The sequence below is a fragment of the Triticum urartu genome, chromosome 3A, assembly GCF_056163025.1.
Source record: "Triticum urartu cultivar PI428250 chromosome 3A, HENAU_Tu73, whole genome shotgun sequence".
Classification (NCBI taxonomy): domain Eukaryota; kingdom Viridiplantae; phylum Streptophyta; class Magnoliopsida; order Poales; family Poaceae; genus Triticum; species Triticum urartu.
Window position 1 is genome coordinate 35,165,181 of NC_141875.1, and position 21,942 is coordinate 35,187,122.

Here is a 21,942-nt window from a genome sequence, read left to right on the forward strand (position 1 = left end):
TTTATTTATGACTGACGATGTGATCATAGAATATTTCAGTGCATGTTGATCAATTATATTATACCTGTGTTCTTAATGTTTGCGAGTACATTCAAAGTACTCACTGGCTTGTCCCTGGCTATTGTCTTGGCCAGATTGCTTGCTTGGAGAGGAGTGTGGCGATGACAGCCTCGGGACCTAAGCAACGGTGATAGCAGCCTCGCGAAGATAGGAGCTAACCTGGTCAGCTGTTCCTGTGGGAAATGGAGTCCCATAGTCCGTGGTGATCCACAAACCGCTTCCGCCCTCAACCACTAGAAACCATTTGATGTACTCATAGGCCACAATGGTCTTGTACTACATATTTTGCACTTTTGCTTGGTATTTTTGTAACAAGTTGGTGCCTCATCAGCTAACAGTAATCCTGGGGCTGGTGAGCACAACAGCCCTTTTCTGGAAATTAAAGCCCGAAAAACCGGTCGTGACATGTCTCTAATGATCCACATCTCCATACTCAACGAAAATAGCCGAACGAAGGTGTAGTGCAGCGGATGAAGGTTAAACATAGCGAAGATGTCATCAAACCGCAGGACGATCATACCCCAGATGGCGCTATCGACAAAGCTCTTACCCTCTGGCACCTTGGCCACGACAACCGGGTATGCCACATCATTCTCGGAGAGACGCCGCTTCTCCAAAGAAAGAACACTGTCATGCAGACTCCGCATAGCACTGGTTGCAGCATTGAGAAGATTAGTCGGTAGCATCGGCCTACCCGCCACATGCACCCTTCTCGAGATATCCTTAGGTGAAAGTGGCCCGTCCTGAGCACGAATCGTACTCGGTGCCGGCTGGCTCGCACCCTTGTTACTCTTTCTTTTCCGTCCCTTCTTCTTCTACTGTAATGGGATCGAGTTCTGCTCACAGACCGCCTTATCCAAGTAGACAAGGCCGTGCTCATCATCATGAGGGCGGCACTGTTCACTTTATTCCCTCGGAGGCGTGTGTTTGCAAAGTCAGTGGGTAACTTGTATCGTTCGTGCAGCTTTGTGAAGAGGAGGCTGCACAAATTCCCTCGGTCCTTATGCCTTAGGTTCTCGGTGTTGATCGAGACGGTGCTCCAGAGAATGCACCCGAGCTGAACTGAGTACCCCTTGACTAATTCTTTGGGCGCCGTTGGATGCCCATCGGAATTCACTTAAGTAAATTCCTCCTTGATGGCGCAGAGCACGGTCGGGCACCGGTCCTTCCGTTGCCTCTTTGGTTGGTTGCCATCTGTGCGTGCGCTGCCATTATCAGTGGTGGTATCCTTGGCGGCACCATCAGTGGTGTCATCCCCGACACCACTAGGGGTTGTGTAGTCAGGATCGGTGTCTTCCGCGGCGTCCTCATAGCGGTGAGGTTCTTCCTCCATCTCCTGGGACAGCTCCCAGAATTGCTTGCCCGAACCGCCGGCCTCATCGTTGTGGGCCATGTTTCACTCTAAATAGGAAAAAAGTTTGGTCAAAAAGTTGGTTATTGTCAAGGAACAAGATTATGGTCTCATAATTTAGTGTTTGTCGACACCGAGGCATCCTAAAAGCTAAGCTTTTATTATTTAGGGTTTGTCGACGCCGAGGCACCCTAAAAGCCAAGGTTTTATAATTTAGGGTTTGTCGACACCGAGGCATCCTAAAAGCTAAGTTTTTATCATTTAGGGTTTATCGATGCCGAGGCACCCTAGGTTGACTGATATATATGGGTATCTTCTAATAATATACCCTATCAAGAAAAAGGAAGGAGAATTCTAAGTTGGGCCTAATCACTTGGCTCTATTGCCACGTATGGTTTAATGCAGCAAGAATAAAGGGGCAATTGATCCTACTTAATTAAGTACAAAGATACCCCGGCCCATGCATTAGTTGCAAGTACCCCATATGTCCTATTTTTAGCAAAGTCATGCTAAAATTCACGGAAAATTTCAGCATGACCTTTGTTGAAAATAGGACATGTTGAGTACCCAAATTTGCCAGAACAGAAGTTAATCGACATTCCGGCACACTCAAGGGCCTCTCGGGGTACCTACAAAATCATCACAACGCGATGGTCGGAGACAAAACCCAACAAACTAGCACCACAATGTGCCTCTACTTTCATATGGATGAAAAGGCCATAGACCATATGGTCCTCTGCTTTCATATGGACAAAAATCAGCTCAACTTATGTGAGCTTCCATTCCAGATCTAATAGGTCACCCAATAAAAAATCATCAATAGTTGAGCAAGTCTGTACCCTCAAGAATGAACATATAGCAATATCTGTTGTGCCCCCATAACATACGGAAATCAAAATCAGCTCAACTTAGATGACAATGTATATACTTTATCACATTATATAGGTGTTGCAACAACGTATATACTTTATCACATTATAAGTCCTCACACCATTGATAACCCACAAGTATAGGGGATCGCAACAGTTTTCGAGGGTAGAGTATTCAACCCAAATTTATTGATTCAGCACAAGGGGAGCCAAAGAATATTCTCAAGTATTAGCAGCTGAGTTGTCAATTCAACCACACCTGGAAACTTAATATCTGCAGTAAAGTGTTTAGTAGCAAAGTAATATGATAGTAGTGATAATGATAGCAAAAGGTAATAGTAGTAAAAGTAATATTTTTGGTATTTTGTAGTGATGATAGCAATAGCAACGGAAAAGTAAATAAGAAGAGAACAATATATGGAAAGCTCGTAGGCAATGGATCGGTGATGGAGAATTATGCCGGATGCGGTTCATCATGTAACAGTCATAACCTAGGGTGACACAGAACTAGCTCCAGTTCATTGATATAATGTAGGCATGTATTCCGAACATAGTCATACGTTCTTATGGAAAAGAACTTGCATGACATGTTTTGTCCTACCCTCCCGTGGCAGCGGGGTCCTTACGGAAACTAAGGGATATTAAGGCCTCCTTTTAATAGAGAACCGGAACAAAGCATTAACACATAGTGAATACATGAACTCCTCAAACTACGGTCATCACCGGTAAGTATCCCGATTATTGTCACTTCGTGGTTAACGGATCATAACACATAATAGGTGACTATAGGCTTGCAAGATAGGATCAAGAACACTCATATATTGATGAAAACATAATAGGTTCAGATCTGAAATCATGGCACTCGGGCCCTAGTGACAAGCATTAAGCATAGCAAAGTCATAGCAACATCAATCTCAGAACATAGTTGTCACGACCGGTTTTTCCGGGTATATATTTCCAGAAAATGGCCGTCGTGCTCACCAGCCCCAGGATTACTGTTAGCTGATGAGGCACCAACTTGATACAGAAATTCCAAGAAAAAATACAAAATATGTAGTACAAGAACATTCTGGCCTGTGAGTACAACAATTGGGTTTCTAGTGGTCGATGGCGGAAGCAGTTTGTGAGTCGTCAGTGTCTATGGGACTCCATTTCCCATAGGAACAGCTGACCAGGTCAACTCCTATCTTCGCGAGGCTGCTATCACCGTCGCTTAGTTTCCGGGGCTATCACCGCAACGCTCCTCTCCATGCAGAAATCTGGCCAAGACAACAGCCAGGGACAAGCCAGTGAGTACTTTTGAATGTACTCGCAAACATTATGAACACGGGTATAATATAATTGATCAACATACACTGAAATATTCTATGATCACATCGTCAGTCATAAATAAAATCTTGATGCATGCAAGCAGGTTATTTGTATGCAACATGAATAAGAAATAATGGAGTGGGGAATAAAATGCGCAGTCGGGCGTCTGAACGACACCACCTAAAGGGCTTATAAAGTAAATAAGTAACAAGCAATGCCACAGTCGGGCGTCTCAGCGACACCACATAAAGGGCTTAAAAAATAAATAAATAACAAGCAATGCCACAGTCGGGCGTCTCAGCAACACCACATAAAGGGCTTATAAAATAAATAAATAATAAGCAATGCCACAGTCGGGCGTCTCAGCGACACCACATAAAGGGCTTATAAAATAAATAAATAACAAGCAATGCCATAGTCGGGCGTCTCAGCGACACCACATAAAGGGCTTATAAAATAAATAAATAACAAGCAATGCCACAGTCGAGCGTCTCAGCGACACCACATAAAGGGCTTATAAAATAAATAATCACAATGAATATCCAGGAGGTAGAACCGTCCCATACTCAATGATATAAAGGGTTAGTCCATAATAATAATAATCAAAATCTTCACAAGTCAGAAGTCGCAGCCCAAGTTCTGGTTTAACAATTTCTCCTCCGAAGACCGACACTAAGACCAACACTTGACCCATCCCAGACTGTAATCCTTAACCATGGACACGGCTATTCGAATAGGTTTAATCTCTGCAGAGGGTGTACTCTTTACCCACGAGTAACGGATTCCTTTAGTCCATCGGGACTAATTCCGTCTACGGCCTTTTAGTTGAAAACACGCCTAACTTGCACACACCAGCTTAACTCATCGGTGTCTGGAATCACCCATGACACTTGTTAAGAAAAACTCTAAGTGGGGAGGCTACAACCTCGGGTAGCATGGGATCAAATTTATATCGCGCGCTCTAAGGGGTGGCCTCCCCTCTCGGTCCCAACCAGAAACACCCATGCCCCCGGACCAGGTGGCCTGCCTACCGGCTACAACCGATATCTTCCACCAGGGCCTCTCTGTACGGTGTGTGCTTGAAAGGGGTTGACGACTTACTGAACCGTACCCTACCTGCGGCAGGGACAAGTGGTAGTACAAAACATGTATGGGGGTTACTGGAACAAGACTCGATCTACGGTCGACTCAGGAGGTTTATAAATTCCCTGCATGACATGTATAACAAATATATTTCAACCAACAAAATCACCACTCCATATACCTTACCATGCCATACCGGACATAACCGTCCCGACGAAGACCGGCGATAAGCTCATGCCTAACCAAGGCAGAGGCTTTCCCAGATTTCTTTCCGGCATGCATGCAAGGCACATGAGGATGATTACCATCACAAGTATATTCATTTCCAACAGCAAGGAAATCACTAATATGCATTCATGCAAATGATCATATCACATGAAATAACAAGTTCTCCGATATAAGGTGGTGTTATAAACGTGTCAACTAACACACCAAAAATATTATTCCGGGGTTCAGAATGCTTGCCTTCATGGTGTGGAAAGGCAAGGTGCACTCCAAAACATTTGAAAGCTTTCTCCTCTCTCCAAAAATCCTATTCAAAATATTTTTGAATCAATATGTAGTTTCAAAAACAGTACCAAAAAGTTGTCTGAATTTTTTTGAAATAAATCTTAAAATAAACTAGACAAGATTTGAGGAAGGTAGGAAAAAGAATCAACTCATTTGGAGTTATAATTAAAAAGTTATAGCCAGTCAAAGATTTGGTCAAAATCTGTTTTGAATAAAATCAGAAAAAGAAAACGGTTCAAACGAGATTACGCTTTCGGGCAGAGAAACGTACTACGGGTTTTACGCCTCCACTTATCCAGCGTGGACCGCGCGGGGAGTCACTGACAGTGGGTCCAGGGGGCCCACTAGTCAGGTTTGACTAGTCCCCACTCCCTCTTCTTCTCTGCCCGAGCAGAGGCGGGACATCCGGCGATCGTCGCTGGCGAACGGCGGTTCTTCGCGGGCATCTGAATGCAGGGATGGATCCGCCACTCCTAGGCGGTCCTCCCGGTGGTTGTAGGGTCGTCGGGGGTGGAGGGAATCGCCGGCGGCGAGCTTCGCGGCGGCCGGTGGCTTCGGGAGTTTTGGGCGCTTGAACTACGGTGGCTCCCGGTCGGGTTTGAGTAGCTGGGCGGCTCCGCAAGTCGAAGTGGAGTCATTTTGTGGCGTTGGACGGACGGGAGGGGCTCTGGTTGCGGTGAATGGAGCTGGGACGTGGCAGCGGCCGAACCGGCCGGAGTTGGGGAAGACGGCTTTCCCCCGATGATTGCTGGCTGTGGGGGTGCCATGGGGGTGGCCTGAGGTCGCCTGAGTGCTCGGACGAGCTCGGGGGCCTCCTTTTATAGCGCGACGAGGTCGGTTCCGCGGCGGTGGATAAAGCTGCCGGCGAACCGCCTCTCTGTAGTGTCAGGGCGTCGTGGCGACGACGGGAGCTAGCCGACGAGCGAGGGGATAAGCTTGCGCTGTTCCCAGGGGCAGGTGGCGAGCCGGGGTGGCTTTGGCGGCACCGACCGTGGCAGAGGCGCTGTGGACGCCGGTGTGCCGCCAAAAGCTCTGTCGGCGTCGCTGTAGGCTGCCAGGGCGGTTTGGCGCGTTGCTGTGAGGGGGGGAAGTGCGTGGCGTGGTGCTGCAGAGCGGGCCAAAACCAGGGGGCCAGCGTGTCAGCTCGGGCGCGGTTCGTGCAATACGCGCGCTCTGGGCGCGTCCAGTGCACGCACGGAAGGTGCTCGACGAAATGCCATGGCATGCTGGGGGGTTCCAAACCGCAAGAGGGTTAGCAGGGTGGGGCTATAGGCTAGGGAAACACCATTGGATAGGCTGGTTTGGTCAGGGGATCAAGTTCATAGAGCAAACACAAACCCATGTCAAAACTGATCATGCCCATAAGGTGTTTGACAAAATGCTAAGGGCACTTAGGCAGGTCTTGGAGTGGCCAAAAACTCCAGATGGTGGTCTCTTTAGATGCATGATAAGGTGGTGAAGTTAGTTTGCCAAAAGCAGATACTTGTTAGTGCAAGTTTTGCAAAACTTCAGTTTTTGGACAGAAAGAAAAGGGCATGATTTCAAGCACTTAGAGTCATCCAATGGGACCACTCTCCTGGACTTAAGGGTTTGGCAAGGCTGTCTACAAGTAGGAGAAGGCACAAGGTTACTGGAGCAAAAATAAATAGGGTTGCAGTAGAAATCATAAGGCTGGACCAGAATGGAAAAGAGGTTGATTCACTCAAAATTTTCAAAGAACAGCACTAGGTTTTTTCATAATGTTGAATCATAAGCTACTATCAGCATCCCATAATTTTGGTGGAGGCTAGAAAGAAATATTTAAAAGGGTTGTAGTGCAAAATTGCACTCTGGACCAGAGAAGAAAAATGATGCAGAGCTCAAAATATTACATGAATAAAACATATTTTTGTATAAAAGTGATTTAAAAACATCACATGACATCTCCAAATTTTGGTTGGAATTTTAGGTGAATTTATCAAATGGTTGTAGTTCAATTATGGCCATATAACCTTGAAAAACCATTTTTCAAGAAAATAAAGATCAAGCAAATTAATTATGTAATTAGTTATACTGATAAAATAAAAGTTTTTCTTGAGAGGTTAAACAAGTCCAATAACATATTTGAAAGGTTTTCACTTTAGGGAACAACTCCATGATAATAAGAAAGGAAATGTTTCAAAAAATCAAAAGGGAGTCCAAAAAAATCAAAGTTTTAATTCCTGGCAAATATTTTAATTAACAAACAAAGTTAAAATTTTGGGGTGTCACAATAGTGGATACTAGGGATCAAACCCTAACAAAACTAACTCGATTACATGATAGATCCCATCCAACCCATCACCGTCCAGCAAGCCTACGATGGAATTACTCATGCACGGCGGTGAGCATCATGAAATTGGTGATGGAGGATGGTTGATGATGACGATGGCGACGGATTCCCCTCTCCGGAGCCCCGAACGGACTCCAGATCAGCCCTCCCGAGAGGTTTTAAGGCTTGGCGGCGGCTTCGTATCGTAAAATGCGATGATTTCTTCTCTATGAGTTTTTCTCCCCGAAACACAATATATGGAGTTGGAGTTGGAGTCGGAGAGGCAACAGGGGGCCCACGAGGTAGGGGGCGCGCCCTAGGGGGGCAGGCGTGCCCCCACCCTCGTGGAGAGGTGGTGGGCCCCCTGGCCTTCATCTTTTGCAGGTATTTTTCATATTTTCTAAAAAGTCGCTCCATGAAGTTTCAGGTCATTCCGAGAATGTTTGTTTCTGCACATAAATAATACCATGGTAATTCTGCTGAAAACAGCGTCAGTCTGGGTTAGTTCATTCAGATCATGCAAGTTAGAGTCCAAAACAAGGGCAAAAGTGTTTGGAAAAGTAGATACGACGGAGACGTATCAACTCCCCCAAGCTTAAACCTTTGCTTGTCCTCAAGCAATTCAGTTGATAAACTGAAAGTGATAAAGAAAAACTTTTACAAACTCTGTTTTCTCTTGTTGTTATAAATATGTAAAGCCAGCATTCAAGTTTTTAGCAAAGATTATAACTAACCACATTCACAATAACGCATAGGTCTCAAGTTTACTCATATCAATAGCATAATCAACTAGCGAGCCATAATAATAAATCTTGGATGACAACACTTTCTCAAAACAATCATAATATGATATAACAAGATGGTATCTCGCTAGCCCTTTCTGAGACCGCAGAACATAAATGCAGAGCACCTTTATAGACCAAGGACTGACTAGACATTGTAATTCATGGTAAAAGAGATCCAGTCAAGTCATACTCAATGTAAACTAACAGTAATGAATGCAAATGACATCGATGCTCTCCAACTGGTGCATTTTAATAAGAGGATGATGACTCAGCATAAAAGTAAATAGATAGGCCCTTCGCAGAGGGAAGCAGGGATTTGTAGAGGTGCCAGAGCTCGGTTTTGAAATAGAGGTGGATAATATTTTGACCGGTATACTTTCATTGTCAACATAACAACCAAGAGATGGCGATATCTTCCATGCTACACACATTATAGGCGGTTCCCAAACAGAATGGTAAAGTTTAAACTCCCCCTTCCACCAACAAGCATCAATCCATGGCTTGCTCGAAACAACGAGTGCCTCCAACTAACAAGAGTCCCAGGGGGAGTTTTGTTTGCAATTATTTTAATTTAGTTTGCATAAAGCATGGGACTGGGCATCCCGGTGACCAGCCATTTATCTCGTGAGTGAGGAGCGGAGTCCACTCCTCTTGAGAATAACCCGCCTAACATGGAAGATACAGACATCCCTAGTTGATACATGAGCTATTCGAGCATACAAAACAGGATTTTTTTGAAGGTTTAGAGTTTGGCACATACAAATTTACTTGGAACGGCAGGTAGATATCGTATATAGGTAGGTATAGTGGACTCATGTGGAATAACTTTGGGGTTTAAGGAGTTTGGAAGCACACGCAGTATTCCCGCTTAGTAGAAGTGAAGGCTAGCAAAAGACTGGGAAGCGACCAGCTAGGGAGTGACAACAGTCATGAACATGCATTAAAATTAATCAACACCGAGTGCAAGCATGGGTAGGATATAATCCACCATGAACATAAATATCGTGAAGGCTATGTTGATTTTGTTTCAACTACATGCATGAACATGCGCCAAGTCAAGTCACTTAAATAATTCAGAGGAGGATACCACCCTATCATAACACATCATAACTATCTCAATAGCATGTTGGCACACAAGGTAAACCATTATAACTCATAGCACTACAAAAAAATACACTTCCGTGATGATACGTGTTTGTCACAGTAGGTCGCGTTTTTTGTCATGCATGTACATGCATGACAAATTTATGACAGAATCAAGATAGTCATACCTGTGCTGTCATAGAAGTGTTCCATGACATTACCAAAATTATCATCATGGAAGTGTCCACTTCCATGATGATAAATCGCGCGTCACAGAAGTGCTTTCGTCAAGGGTGACCGACATGTGGCATCCACCGTAACGGAACACCATTAAGCTATCGGGTCGGGTTTAGGATCCGATAACCCGTTAATAGCCCCGACCAATGGGAAATTTCCACGTGTAAAATTCTTATTGGCCGGACGAAACACGTGTCAGCTTGTTAGTGGGTCAGATAGGCTCCTATGATATGTCAACACGTGGCACGGCCCAACAGAGGCCCATTCCTGTGAAAAGGCCGGACCGTTTGACTTGGTCAAAAGGTGGCGGGCCGGCCCATGTAATGCATGTTAACGACCTGTTCGCATATAGCCCATTTACAGCCCGCTAACTCAAGGCCCGTTATGCCCTATCCGAATTAGGCCCAGTAGCGTCATCTGGGGCATCCAATATGTTCTAGCCCGTTTTCACTTCTGGCCCATGTATGGCCCATGACGTCTTTCGGCCTATATGAGGCCCTATGTAACTCTTGGCCTATTAATGGCCCATGGTGAAACTGGCCCGTAATTAACAGTGTATCACTTTACACCCATTAATGGCCCATGGTGAAACTGGCTCGTAATGAACAGTGTATCACTTTATACCCATTAACGGCCCATTATTCCGTTGGGCCGTTTCCAGCCCATGTTATCTTTCGGCCTTCTCAGAGCCCATTTATTCTTGGGCTCATTTCCAACATTCGTTTACTTACGGCCCATTACTGTCATTTTCGGCTTGTGGGCCAAATTCAGCCCGTGGTTACAGTCGGCCCGTTTGTGGTCCGTTAATACGTTGGGCCGTTTTCATAGCTCATCAAATACGGCCTATTAACGATGGCCCGTTACGGTCGGCCCATGAACGGACGATTCCAACTCTAGCCTGTTTACGGCCATAATACGGCCTGTTATTGGCCCATGTTTGGCCAATCGATCATACAACCCATTGATGCGGAGCATCCCACGACCATCCACATGGATGCCACCTCAACTATCCAAGCTCCAAGTGGACCAATGACAAGGGCTACGGCACGTGCTATTCAATCCGAGGTGACATCACTCCTACATGAGTTTTCCCCCTCTTCAAGAGAGACATGGCTACTGCCTAAGTCCGGGATACTATGTGTCACCAGGTACAACGCTCAAGACTCGGAGCTGAGGACTGTAGAAGAAGAGACAGGCGTCAACACTCTGGACAACACCGAACTTCCGGCAAGAGCCCGGAACTTCCGGCCCCCGGACCTTCCGGCCGACTCGGAGCTTCTGGCCGCCGATGACTTCGACCAGCCCAGGCGTGCCAACTCTCGGGTTAGCCCGGACCCCGTCCCGGACGTTCCGGCGCCCAGAACTTCCGGCCTGCCCGGACCTTCCGGCCCCCGGACGCCAGCACCTCTCCACCGCGCCAACTCTCTGGTTAGGCCGGAACCTCCGGCACCCGGAACTTCCGGCCTAGCCCAGAACTTCCGGCCTAGCCCGGAACTTCCGACCCTGCCTACGCGCAGCCACTTGGGCCGAGGCCCGTGTACCCTTTCGTCACCTAGACTATATATACTCTATCCCGTACAACTTTCTAGGGTTAGCAAAGTTGTAGCTCATATGTGAGTATAGCTTTTGCTCATCCATACGGATCATCTCCCCGAGAGTGACCGCGGCCCCTCTCTGGAGAAGATCCACTTTGGATTCAAGACCCCTTTACGGGAAGATCCCCTTGTGGATTCAAGACCTCCTCTCAGAGAAGAACCGGCTACCCTTATGTATCGTCCTTAGTTGTCCGTGGATTCGTGTATCATTCTATGTACCCGAGGATCTAGCACATGTGTGACTTGTTCTTGTTAGTTTGAGTGTTCCTCTTGTGTTTCCCCTTGTGTTTTCCCCCGTTTTTCCTCGTTCCCCTCTTCGCGTTCATCGTGTTCTTCGCGGGATCCGCTCCTTACGTGAAAGATCGGGCCACTAGGGTTCCTACCGTACATCATCTTGGTATCTAGAGACACGTTGATCACGATTTCGGAGCCTCCCCGTTGTGTTTCTAGCCTAATTTTGTTGTTTTTCGTCCTAATCCGAAAATCCCCACCAAAAATAGCCCCAATTTTTTTTGTGATTTGTTCTTGTGTTGAGATTTTGTTGGTTTTGATCCGTGATTTGTGTGTGGCTTGTAGATCTAGCTGCCCCACCTTCTTTTCCTCCAATTTCTTCTTTTTCCCATTCGGATTTGGGCTTTTCCCCAAGTTTTTCCGCCCAAGTCCACGATCCCCAAGTCTCTGTTCTTGGCAGATTCCCGACCACTGGAACTTCCGGTCCAGCCCGGACATTCCGGCCTCCCTGAACCTCCGGACCCCGGACCCTCCGTCTTGCCCGGAACTTCCGGCTTCGATAGAAAGTTTGCACTACTCCCACATCTCCGCCCAATTTCCACCAAATTTTGTTCTGGTGCTCCCCTTATACCATATATACTTCCGCATACCTCAACCATTTCCGCATAACCCAACTATTTTTGGACACTCTCTGACACAATTGCTACTTTGAGGTTTGAGAATTTGAGTTGCGGTACTATATCATTTTGTGTTTCAGCTATCTAGGTACGGTTCGACATCGACATCACCGCTGCTCATTTTCGCCATGGACGCATCATCAACAACGACCAAATCGACTACGACTTGGTATTCATGCCACCATTTTGACACCATACCGGAAGCAAGACCGGTAACCTCATCTTGGTATTGGACATATCACTCTTGCCATTACATTGATAGCCATCATAGCCTTACTCCTTTGCGTTGCCTACCCATCGAGACTAGCCATTGAGTATTGCCGGCAACAAGACTTGTGGACATTAGTGATCATACTTCCCATATCATACATACATCATTGTTGCCTATATTGGTATCATCCCTTGTGTCACAAAGTTGTCATCGCATACTCATTTGCTATCTTGGTTCGTCAAGCATTGCATGAGAAAAGAGCTCAAACATCAAAGAGCCAAACAAGCTTTTAAGCAAAGAGGAAGGATAAGCAAAGAGCTTTTAAGCAAGAACCATAGCATCATACAACATTAAGATTGTCATACTCGATCATCTTGGATCATATCATAACAACACCTTGCATACAAAGTATTTGGGATAGAAGTCGTTACAGTTTTGCTAAGTAGGTTGTGCACAAGTTCTTGTATCCGCCTATTGTGCAATCGTGCTAGCGTCTCTCTAGTGTTGTGCAACAAGAGCATTTTCGTGGATTCCACATTTTGGCTCACCCTTGGTTGCACAACCCCACTTATCTTTTTGCGTGTGTGTTTCCGTGTACCTTATATGCTTGGTCTACTTGTTACACTGCATCTTGCGAATCTTTTCCAACATTATTGAAGCTCACTTACAATTACATCAAATTTTGTGCCACCATCCTAACCAAGCTCCACCAAAAGCTTTTACTTGTGTAGGTGTGAGAAACCGACAAGAACTCGTACCAATTGTGCTATTTCCTTATCCTACATTGGAGTGATCCTCGATCCACTTTCAACTTCGGTCAAGGTACATTTGGTACTCGTTCTTCTCTTTCTACCACTCACATTTGTCTTGGAATGATGGATAGGCCAAGTACTTCTACCAACCCACTCTTCATGGAGTAAGACCACGACATGAACTCCTTCGTCACCAAGAGTCACCTCTTTGGTGCACAACGTGCTTTGCATCAAGAGCAACAAGCTATGAGTGAACGCATCGACAACCTTGCCGCCGACTTACGACTTTCCGAGCAACGTACAAGGGACTACTTTGACCACAAGCTCGACGATCACAAGCAAGAGAATGACGCAAGGATGGACGAGATTCGCGCTTTGTTGCTCAACCGCTCTTCTTCCACTTCAAGAAGGAGCCGTTCAAGTCACCATTCCGACTTTACCCTCTCTGGCTCAAGTACATCGACATCGAACACTCTTCGTCGAGCCACGTGCACCGACCATCAAGCTAACCGCAATCCTCTACACGACAGCGACTCTCAAGAGCACCGACGACGTCAAGCCGAAGAAGCCTTTGCACTAGCTCGAGAACGACAACTACAACGCCAACATGAAAAGGAAGAACGCGCGCATCTACACCAAAATGCACAAGATGCCGAGGCTCAACGTAAAGAACAACAACTCCGTGACGCTCAAGCACTTGAGGCGCAACAAGCTCTACGCGATGCGAGTCGAGCCATTGCTGACCGAGGCCGTCAAGCCCATGAAGAAGAGGAAGCACTTCGCGAAGAAATTCACGAACGACGACTTCAAGCTCGCATGCATTGTCTAATTCCTCCTCGAGCTCGACGTGCTCCTCCACAAGCTCGCCAAGACCATCAAGTTCATCAAGAGCATGAAAACAATGGGAATCCTCCGCGACAAGAGCAACACGTGGTTGACAACCCTCCGTGACAAGAGCAACACGAGGTTGACAACCCTCCGCGACAAGAGCAACACGAGGTTGACAACCCTCCGCGACAAGAGCAACACGAGGTTCACAACCCTCCGCGACAAGAGCACCATGAGTTGAACAATCATCTACAACATGGGCGTCATCATCCCCGACCTCAACACAATGAAGAGCAATGCTACGGCAAGCTCAAGTTCACCATGCCCAAGTTCAACGGAAGCAACGATCCCGAAGAATACCTTTCATGGGCATTGAAAGTTGACAAGATCTTCCGTTTGCACAATGAAGAAGAGAAGAAGATCGCGATGGCATCCCTTGAGTTCCAAGACTATGTCCTCATATGGTAGGAACAAATCATAGAGCACCGTGAGGCAAGAGGTGAACCACCCGTCACTAGGGCACAAATGAAGGATGTCATGAGAGCACGCTTCGTGCCTACCTACTACAACCGCGACCTCTTCAAGAAACTCCAACAACTCAAGCAAGGAACCAAGCAACTCAAGCAAACTCCAACTACAAGGAGATGGAGATTGCCAGGATATGAGCCAATGTCACGGAAGATGATGAGAAAACAATGGCACGTTTCTTGAATGGACTCAATCATCCTATCAAGAAGATTGCCGACTTCCAACCATACTCAAATCTCATCGAGCTAGTGCACCAAGCTACCAAAGCGGAACACCAAGTGCAAGATGATTTCAAGTACGCCAAGTTCTCATCCAAGTCCTACGGTTTCTCCAATAACCACGCTTCAACGACTCCAACACCGACTACAAGACATTCTACTTCCAACATCGACAAGTCGACTTCCAAGAAAGCTTCGCCAACTACAAGCAACCCTACTACGGGCAACTTCAAGCCCAACCGATGAGACCGTCAAGACGAGTTCCTTCAAGTGTTTCACTTGCGGAGGCCGAGGCCACAAGTCCTACGAGTGCACCAACAAGCGGACCATGGTCTTCAACTATGATGGCACTTATGAATCCATGAGTGAAGGTGAAATGGAAGCACTTGAGCAAGTCGCCATGCACCGCCAAGTGAACAATGAAGAAGAACAAGTCTTTTGTGATGAAGACTCAAGTCCCGCACTTGTTGTCTCAAAAGTCTTGACTCTCCAACATCACCAAGAAGAAGACCAACGATGCCACATATTCCACACCAAGGCCGGCATCAATGGACGATCCGTCAAGGTCATCATCGATGGAGGGAGTTGTCACAATCTCGCAAGTGAAGAACTTTGCTCCAAGCTCCAATATCCCAAGACGAAGCATCCACATCCATACAAAGTGCAATGGCTTAGTGTCTCCGGCACCATCCAAGTCGAGCACCGAGTACAAGTCTCCTTCAAGATCAGCGCCTACGAAGACACCTTGGAGTGCGATGTCGTTCCAATGACCGTTTGTCATCTTCTCCTTGGACGACCATGGCAATTCGATAGAGGAGTCGTCCACAACGGTCGAACGAACCACTACATCTTCAAAATGAAGGGCAAGTAGTATGTCCTCCATCCAATGTCGCCAAGTCAAGTGATTGCCGACAAGCATAATACCCATCATGGAGAGAATGGTGAGAGAGTGAGCCACCAAAAAGAGAGTGAACGCCACAAGACCAAATTGAGTGCCTCCACGATGAGCGAAAACAAGAACTTAGTAATATTTGCCACCAAACGTGAGATGAGAGAAGTGTGTGAGAACCCATCTAGTGTGCTACACTACATCGTTGTGTGCAAGGACAATGCACCACAAACTAACACCTCTCACACTCTTCCTCTAGTGTTGTCTTCTTTTTTGCAGGAATTTCAAGATGTTTTTCCCGATGAGCTACCTCCGGGACTACCTCCTCTACGAGGCATTGAGCACCGAATCAACCTCATCCCCGGAGCACCACTTCCAAACAAAGCTCCCTACCGCGTCAACCCCGAAGAAACCAGCGTGAAAGTTTGAGCCCTTGTGCTGTTTCGGTCATTCTTGTGCCAAAACGTGACGGTAGTTTTCGCATGTGCTCCGATTGTAGACCTATCAATGCTATCACCGTTCGTTATAGGTATCCCATTCCACGCCTAGATGATATGCTTGATGAGCTTAGCGGTGCCACTATATTTTCCAAAATTGATCTTAAGAGTGGTTACTATCAAATCCGCATACAAGAGGGTGATGAATGGAAAACCGCCTTCAAATCAAAGTTTGGTTTGTATGAGTGGTTAGTCATGCCTATGGGTCTTTCGGAAGCACCGGGCACTTTTATGCGCCTCATGAATCATGTCTTTCGCCCTTACATTGGTATATTTGTTGTGGTCTACTTTGATGATATTCTTGTGTTTAGCAAATCTATCCAAGAGCATGTCACCCATGTCCACACCGTTTTGCAAACTCTTAGGAAAGAGCGTCTCTATGCTAATATGGAGAAATGCCTTTTTGGTGTTGATAAGCTCGTTTTCTTAGGATTTGTTGTCTCTTCTAAGGGTGTTCATGTAGATGAGTCCAAGATCAATGCTATTAAGACATGGCCGCAACCAACCAACTTGCATCAAGTGCGTAGTTTCCTTGGCCTTGCGGGTTTCTATCGTCGCTTTGTAAAGGATTTTAGCACCATTGCTTTGCCTTTGCATGCTTTGAGCAAGAAGAATGCGCCTTTTGTTTGGGGACCATCCCAAGATACCGCATTCAATGAGCTTAAGAATTTTCTTACTCATGCTCCCGTGCTTGCTTTACCCAACTTTGACAAACCTTTTGAAATTCATTGCGATGCTAGTGGTAATGGCATAGGAGGTGTGTTAACGCAAGAGAAGCGCCCCATAGCTTACTTTAGTGAGAAACTTTCGGGAGCGCAACTCAACTACCCCATCTATGACAAAGAGCTATATGCTTTAGTTCGCGTTTTGCATGAATGGGAACACTACCTTCGTCCCCATGAGTTTATCATTCATACCGATCATGAGACTCTCAAGTATCTTAAGGGACAAACTAAGTTGAACAAGCGTCATGCTAAATGGAGTGAATTTATTGAGTATTTTCCTTATGTCATCAAGTACATCAAAGGTAAAGAAAACATAGTAGCGGATGCTCTTTCCCGCATTTGCATGCTTGTCACGCAACTTGAGTTAGATGTCATTGGCTTCGAGCATATCAAAGACTTATATGAGCATGATACAACTTTTGCCATTCCTTATGCCAAGTGTTTGTCGAATACATCTTGGGAATGATATTACATCAAAGATGGCTACCTTATGAGAGCTAACAAACTTTGCATTCCCGAGTCCTCGCTTCATTTGTTGCTTTTGCAGGAATCTCATGGAGGAGGCTTAATGGGACACTTCGGGCGCGACAAGACGTTCGCCACGCTCTCGAAGAGCTACTTTTGGCCAAAGATGTTTCGGGACGTCAATCGTTACACCAACCGGTGTTCTACATGTCGCAAAGCTAAGTCCAAAGCTCAATCTCATGGTCTATATATGCCTTTACCGATTCCATACCAACCTTGGGAAGACATTAGCATGGACTTTATACTTGGTTTGCCTAGGACTCGCAATGGAAAATATTCCATATTTGTCGTTGTGGACCGTTTCTCCAAAATGGCACACTTTATTCCTTGTAACAAGATAGACGATGCTTCACATGTGGCTAATCTCTTTTGTAGGGAAATATTGCGTCTACATGGTGTGCCAAAGACTATCGTCTCGGACCGCGACGTCAAGTTCCTTAGCTACTTTTGGAAGACCCTATGCGCCAAGCTCGGAATCAAGCTACTCTTCTCCACGGCGTACCATCCTTAAACCGACGACCAAACGGAGGTCACAAACCGCACACTCTCCGCTCTACTTCAAGTACTCATCAAGATGAACATCAAGGAGTGGGAGGAGTGTCTACCCATCGCCGAGTTCGCCTACAACCGATCAAGACACTCAACAACCGGCAAGTCCCCTTTCCAGGTCGTCTACGGATTCGACCATTTGTCACCATTGGATATTCTACCTCTACCACTCCAAGACCGAATCAATTTGGACGCAAGTGCACGAGCGACCCATATCAAGAAGGTGCATGAAGATACAAGAAACACCATCGAGCGCCAAGTACAATGCCTTGCGACCAAACTCAACGTCGACAAGCAACCTATGGTCTTCAACATTGGTGATCTCGTGTGGATACACCTTCGCAAGGAGCGCTTTCCACAAGAACGCAAGTCTAAGCTTCGACCTCGAGCCGATGGACCCTTCAAGGTGCTCGCACGCTACAACGACAACGCTTACAAGATCGACCTCCCACGGGACAAATACAACGTGAGCGACATCTTCAACATCAAAGATCTCTCTCCCGTCCATGGTGATGAAGAACTCGATCCGAGGATGGATCTTCCCCAAGGGAGGGGAGATGATGCAGAGCATCCCACGACCATCCACATGGACGCCACCTCAACTATCCAAGCTCCAAGTGGACCAATGACAAGGGCTAGGGCACGTGCTATTCAATCCGAGGTGACATCACTCCTACATGAGTTTTCCCCCTCTTTAAGTGAGACATGGCTACTGCCTAAGTCCGAGATACTATGTGTCACCAAGTACAACGCTCAAGACTCGGAGCTGAGGAATGTAGAAGAGACAGGCGTCAACACTCTGGACAGCCCCGAACTTCCGGCCAGAGCCCGGAACTTCCGGCCCCCGGACCTTCCGGCCGACCCGGAGCTTCCGGCCGCCGATGACTTCGACCAGCCCAGGCGTGCCAACTCTCGGGTTAGCTCGGACCCCGTCCCGGACCTTCCGGCGCCCGAAACTTCCGGCCTGCCCGGACCTTCCGGCCCCCAGACGCCAGCACCTCTCCACCATGCCAACTCTCTGGTTAGGCCGGACCCTCCTCAGAACCTCCGGCCTAGCCCGGAACTTCCGGCCCTGCCTGCGCGCAGCCACTTGGGCCGAGGCCCGTGTACCCTTTCGTCACCTAGACTATATATACTCTATCCCGTACAACTTTCTAGGGTTAGCAAAGTTGTAGCTCATATGTGAGGATAGCTTTTGCTCATCCATACGGATCATCTCCCCGAGAGTGACCGCGGCCCCTCTCCGGAGAAGATCCACCTTGGATTCAAGACCCCTTTATGGGAAGATCCCCTTGTGGATTCAAGACCTCCTCTCGGTGAAGAACCGGCTACCCTTATGTATCGTCCTTAGTTGTCCGTGGATTCGTGTATCGTTCTATGTACCCGAGGATCTAGCACATGTGTGACTTGTTCTTGTTAGTTTGAGTGTTCCTCTTGTGTTTCCCCTTGTGTTTTCCCCCGTTTTTCCTCGTTCCCCTCTTCGCGTTCATCGTGTTCTTCGCGGGATCCGCTCCTTACGTGAAAGATCGGGCCACTAGGGTTCCTACCCTACATCACCCATACAAGGCCCATTGATGATACGACCCGTAGAAGGCCCATTGTTTCTACGGCCCGTAGAAGGCCTACTGTTTCTATGGCCCGTAGGAGGCCCACTGTTTCTACGGCCCGTAGGAGGCCCAGTGTCACTACAGTGAATATTAGCCCAAGGTTATTGTGGCCTAGTTTTAAAAAAATAGGTTATTGCAGCCACTAGTTAACCGCAGAAAAAGAACTGCAATGACTACAAGCAAACAAATAAACAAGACAACAAGGAAATAAATAAGCAAGCAACTAACGCTAGGCTATCACGGCTATTACAAATATTACATCCACTGGGCATCAAAGTTCGCCACCAGTTCAAATATAGGGAACAAAGCAGCATATCATATACACTGGCCATCAAAATTGGCCACCAGTGCAAATAAACGCGGCAGCAAAACAAGAGCATAACTGAAACAACTTCAGAAGAGCTCAAGAAACGTTATCCTGGGTATCCACCATGTTGGCAATAAGCTTAGCAAGCTGATTAGCCTTGTCCTATTTGGCGCTAAAATCCTCCAACGCTTGCTATTGCACAAGAAAGTATGCATCTGAATGCTCCAGGGACTTCCGCAGTCCTTCCACTTCTTGTCGCAGCACAGTTGATCGATGTCTTTCAGCTTGTAGTTGAGACTCAAGAAACCGAACTGATTCAGAAAGTGAGTTTGAATAGCTTGTGCAAGCGGTAGTGGCCAGTAACTCCAATACTAAACCAAGACAGGATGTGTCACTATCCTAAACCTTATCTGCATTACTTCCTTTACCGTTGCTTAATAAGGCACTCTTCCCCAATATTCTGTCAGCATTCTAAAAGAAGAAACAAGCAGACACATAACAAGTTTAGCATGTACTAGTATATGAAACTCATTTCGGTGAACCAGTTCATTAGTAAGGTGGATAGGATTAAACTACCAAGTCTTCTATTGCCAAGTACTAGTACATAATAAAAGCATCAAACAAACATATATCTATGTCCTATGGTAGCAATGGAATCTTAAATTAGAATAGTTGTTCTTCAAGTTTAGGCACTTGTTCTACATGAACAGAGTACAATAAGACGCAAGAATATAATACTTAAAAATAGAAAATGAGCTCATAGACCTTACCACATTCTTGGTTCGGGACCAGTACGGAACAAGGCGTTCCCAGTCATCGTCCAGTAAATGTGTCTCAGGAGAACGTAAGGGAATTTGATGAGTTTCTTTGCCGGTGAAGTACGTTTTCTTCAGGTAATTCTGATACTGCCACCAAGCATTCTTGAAGATAGCAGAGGTATTAGCACAGGTTACCTCATCATGAGTTTCCAAATCGGTCCTTCTCTATAGAGAAAATGGGAAAATTTGCTGTATTATAACCATCATGGAGGTAGGATCGATGTATGGGACGAAGCAAAGTAATTGCCATGAATAACATTACTTACACATAACTCCTGGAAAAACACCTGCCACTGGCATTTTCCTTCATCTTCAGTATAATATTTCCAAGATGGGAAGATACGCACATACGATTTAACAACATCAAATGCGATAGATAATAAACTACGACTAGCTGCTTGTGCTTCCTCCATAGGAATAGGCGTACTAACTGGTGGAGTTGGGGTTCGCCGTGATAGTACTGACCCTTTGGGCACTGGGGCTGCCTTACTAACTGCTCTTGTTTGGGAGCTCTGTGGTAGAGATGGTGCTGTGTCAACAGGAACTGGGTTACTATCGGCTGGGGTTGGGGTAAGATTGGGTGAAGCTGGTTCTCTGTCCATCATAGTAGGGGTACAATCTGCGAGAGTTTGGGTTATGTGTGGTAGGGATGGTTCTTGTGCATGTACAACCGGGGTGCTATCTCCACCAAGAGGTAGCACTGTTTTATTTGAAGACCATGTTTTTAGTCCGCTAGATACTGGCATCACCCGCTCCAATTCAAATGGCTGATAAACAGGAAATATAGTTGAATGTACAGACATTGTATGAGAGACAGATGCAATAGATAGTGTGGAAAAAAGAGGGCATGAAATAGTTGACATGTATATTATTTAACTAAAACGGATAACATGACATAATTTCACATATATGATGTCTATCTAAACTGGATAGCATAGCACAACATAATTCAAAGATATGATGAATAACTAAACATGATCGCATGACATAATTCACCTACATGTTATCTAAGTAATCATGATCGCATCATTTAATTCACATATGTGATTTATATTCTAAACAGAGGACATTCGATATGATGTCTGAACTAAGAACATGGTGTTTAATATTGTGTATATGATGTCTAAACTATGCAATGCAAGACATCGTATGCATGATATGAGCAGTATAACCGTGCCAAGTTAGAGCATACACCTCAGTGGGGGAATAGGACTGGTCATCTGTCTCCGAATCCATCTCTGAGGAGCTATCGGGACCCAACAAGAGATCTGCTTCGACAGGTAGCACTGTCTGCTCTAAAGGCCTTGTTTTCACTCCATATTTTTCCATCTCCCACCCAAATGGCTAATTCACAGGAAGAGTAGTTTAATGTACAAACATTGTCGACAAATGGAAATGTAATGAAG